At 49.8% G+C, this 4229-nt stretch overlaps 1 pseudogene; it reads right to left on the bottom strand.

Annotated features, from left to right (window-relative positions):
- Positions 1-2639: 2639 nt before the first annotated feature.
- Positions 2640-3440, bottom strand: LOC136539041 (expansin-A31-like; annotated as a pseudogene).
- Positions 3441-4229: the final 789 nt, after the last annotated feature.

Here is a 4229-nt window from a genome sequence, read left to right as displayed (position 1 = left end):
TGACCGGACTCTGGGAGCGTCCGGTCCGATATGACCGGACGCATCCGGTCGGCCCAAAGCGATTATGGGAGCTCTCTAGACTCAACTAGATGCTACGTCTCCCGCATCCGGTCCAATGTGACCGGACACGTCCGGTCGGCCCAGAGCGACTGTGGGAGCTCTCTGGACCCGACCGGACGCTGAGTTTCCTGCGTCCGGTCATCCACACCAGACGTGTCCGGTCGCAGTTGAGTGTGGTACTCATGGCAGCAACGGCTACTTCATTTGAATGGGACACACGATGGTCAGGCAGCGACCGGACGTAGGCGACCGGACGCGTTCGGTCACCCACCGGACGTGTCCGACACACACGACTGGTGTGTCCGGTCATCTCGCAGTCAGCCCAATAATTGAGCCAATGTCTCTATTGTTTGGGGTATCTATAAATATCGTTTGGTCGGCTCTAGCTCACTCTCTTGGCTATTTGCATTGACATAGCAACCTTGTGAGCTTAGTCAAAGCCCTTCCACTCATCTCCATCATTGATTCATCATATTTGTGAGATTGGGAGTGAATCCAAGTGCATTGCTTAAGTGTTTGCATCTAGAGGCACTTAGTGTTCATGTTTTGTTGTGGGATTTGCTTGTTACTCTTGGTGGTTGCCGCCACCTAGATGACTTGGAGCAGCAAGGATCGTCGAGCAGAGGTTGGTGATTGTCTCCGGCTCCGATCGTGGTGATTGTGAGGGACTCTTGACCTTTCTCCGGCGGAGAGCTAAAAGGTACTCTAGTAAATTGCTCATGGTTTGTGTGATCCTCATCTTGTGTTGGTTGTGCGGCACCCTATTGAGGGTTTGACGTGTGATGCCAATTAGCGCGTGAACCTCCAAGTGAGTGAATCGCCACAACAAGGACCAGCTTGCCGGCAAGCAAGTTAACCTCGATAAAAAATCATTGTGTCAATATTTGATACTGATGTGATTGGTATTCATTGGTATTCACTCTTGTGATTGATTGATTCATTCCTCGACTCGATGGTATAACCATTTTGCTCACTCTCTCTTTACATTACCGCAAACTAGTTGTCAAGCTCTTTAGTGTAGCTAGTCATGAGAGCTTGTTAGTTTGGTTAGTGTGGCTCTTTAGTTAGTCTTTGAGAGCACACTAACTCAGTGTAGTGACATAGCAATTGTGTGGATAGAGACTATATAAACTAGAATTGTAGTAGCTGGCTTGCATTTTTAGTAGCCTAGCACAACACACGCATCGCCTCATATTTGTCAAACTGGTTTGCTAAGTGTTGTTGTAGAAATTTTTAATAGGCTATTCACCCCCCTCTATCCATTAGGACCTTTCAGCGCTGCATAGTCTTGTTGCCCACGCCATCGGGTATGGGATGGCCGCCGTCGCCCACCTTACTGTTCATGCTCTGTTGTATCTGGCAGGCTACACAGTGTTCATTTGGTACGGCAAACGACGGTGTCCACAATACTGTTTATGCTCTGACGCGTTTGGTAGACTGTATAGTGTTCACCTGGTATGGCAAACGATGGCGCCTACAGTATTGTTTATGCTCTGACGCGTCCGTCTGACATGGCCTGACGGTACCGTCCTGCAAGTGCGCAGGGCATGGTAGGGTACGGTCCTCGGTATTGCGGTTGACTTTAGCTCCTTACCTTATCTGCTCCGCCTGCTCTCTAGGCCCACCGAGCGGGTGTCCCCGGTCGGTCGTTCCCAGTCAGCCCGGACCATGTCGGTTGGGAAAGAGCAGCGAGCAGAGGTCCGGCATATCCTCGGTCGGAGAAAGAGGGTCGGAGTCGGACTGCGATCCTACCACGTCTAGGCCTTCCGGTTGGGGCTCCGACCAGATCTCCAGGCTGGAGGTGCCGGTTGGGGACTAGATTGTGGTCTTAGCCTGTCATTGTGTATCTGGGCCGGCCCAGGCATGTGCTGTCGCTGCGCTGCCTGCTGGGCTGAGTTTTGTGGGGAAGCAGGTCCATTGGGGACCCCGGGTTTATGAACCCGATAGTACTTCATGTAACCTTTCCCCCCTTTTGCCTTGTTAATAAAGCTTCTCTGTAGGGGCTTAGACCCCTCTAGTTTTTTCAGAAAAAAATTTGATATCCTCATTAAAGGTCTGCCGACGTCCATCTTCATGGAGTTTCGCTCTAGTCTGAATGTTTGTTGTGCTCCTATTTCCGATTGTGGCAGAGTGTTAGATTGTCAATGTGTCATGACACTCGCAGCTGCCGATCTAGGCTCCCCACCGTGCCTATATGTATGCACCCACGATCGATCATTGAATAAATACAAGCAGCCAAATTTTCAGGTAGCAGAAGGTAGTGCCTCCTCATTGTCCATTGATGCTGTTACCTTCCACTTATTTGCGTTGACCTAATAAACAAGTTGAGCTCTAGAACATGGGAGGAACACATGGGTAATGTAATTTTCATATTGTTTGAACTGGTGTTAACAATTTTGCACATACGTATATATGTAATGCCATTATGCCAGTATATATGGGTAAAAAAAAGGTAGGATGCAGATAATGAGAGCTATATAAACAGCAAACATGCCATGGCCACGGTTCGTCTGGCGCTGAATAACTCTGCCAAAACCACGACACAGCACGTCGGCACTTGCCATGCGGACAATATACTATATGAAGATCAACAGAAACAGAGCAGAAAGCTTCGTCCCGATCGATGGATGGATCAGTAGTAAAACTGCTGATTGGTGGAGTAGGTCTGTCCGAACTGCCACCACGTCGGCGCCACGTTCAGGAACTGTATGTACTGCCCGCCGGTGCTAGTGACGGCGAAGCTGAGCGCCTGGTCGGTGAGCCCCGAGAGAGCCTGCCAATTAGCGCCCCAGTTCCTAGACATCTGGATCCACCCCGTCTTCTCGCCCTTGACCCAAGCGGCTGCCACTGAGCCGCTGCCGCCGAGGTTCTGGATGCTGACGAGCAGGAAGTAGTTGGAGCCGGCGATGTTGAAGCGCACACCGCCGCTGCGCGAGCATTTGACCTGCTGGTACAGGACAGGGATGATGCCGCCCTGGACGACGCCGATGTTCTCCCATGCCGGCTGCGACATGTCGAAGTGCGGGCGTCCCGTTGGGGAGGCCGTAGTTGGGTGGGCACAGGTTGGTGCCCGTCACGGTGACGGTGTTGCCGGGCTTGCAGTACTGGCTGCCCGTGCGTGATCCAGATCCATCACATGTGATGGCGTAGCACTGCCCGCACGACGCGCCGTCGTTGAACAGCGTCTGGCTCAGCGCCGCGTTGTTAACGCCGTACCCGGCGCTGTACAGGTTGCCGTATCCGCACGCGCCGCCCATGGTTCCGGACCCGTCGGACCCGCCATAGAAGGTCGCCGTGCCGGGCGACCAGCCCGACACATTGGTCGCTGCGGACGCCGCCACCAGAACAACACCCCACAGAACCAACATCCTGGGCGCCATGACTGCGACCTTGCTACGAGTACGAGCACGAAATAATCAGAAAAAGGAGCAGATTGTCTTGTCGTGTGATCTGGAAGTTGTGAGTTGCTACTGTGGTGGATGATCTCCTAGCTAGGTTCAGTGCTTAAATAGGAGGAGGAAGTGGCCTCGTGGAGATTGAAGAAACTTGTCGAAACTAATTAAGCGGGAAGATGAGCGGCGGTAATATGTCGTTGGTGTTCTGTCGATCGTGCATCTCATTTGACTCTCATGTCATGGAACACGTAATGCATTTGCGCGGTGCGAACAGGAAGCACATGCAGTAGTGCAGGTATCTGCTAGTTTTTGACTTTGATTGCGCGTAGTACAGTATGTCAGAACGGTTGATCAGAGAGCGCGGGTGCTGATTTGTGAACCTAACATATTCTTTCCATACTGCAACTAGGCGCTGTAACAACCCAAAAATCCATAAACCCAAAAATACCAATTACAAAATTTTTCTTAAAACTCCCATGTGATGATGAGTGTCATGTATAGAAACCCAACCTAAGAAATGCATTAGGTCTAACCCCAACCCAAGTTAACAATAAGTATGGCATGTCATTAGCTAATTGTGTTTATTTAAATTCTAACAAATAAAGTATTGCATACATTGTTAATTCAAAATGTGACTTGGATTTCCATTTGAGTTATGATATGCTTAACAACTCCAATAAAATAATAAACCATAAAATAATTAAAACTCAAATCAAGGAATAAAGGTTTAAAGAGAAAAACTAATTCTATTTTTGTATAACAAAAACCACACCT

The sequence above is a fragment of the Miscanthus floridulus genome, chromosome 2 (assembly GCF_019320115.1).
Source record: "Miscanthus floridulus cultivar M001 chromosome 2, ASM1932011v1, whole genome shotgun sequence".
Taxonomy (NCBI): Eukaryota; Viridiplantae; Streptophyta; class Magnoliopsida; order Poales; family Poaceae; genus Miscanthus; species Miscanthus floridulus.
The sequence above is the reverse complement of the archived record's forward strand: the minus strand, read 5'-3'. Positions and strand labels throughout refer to the sequence as shown.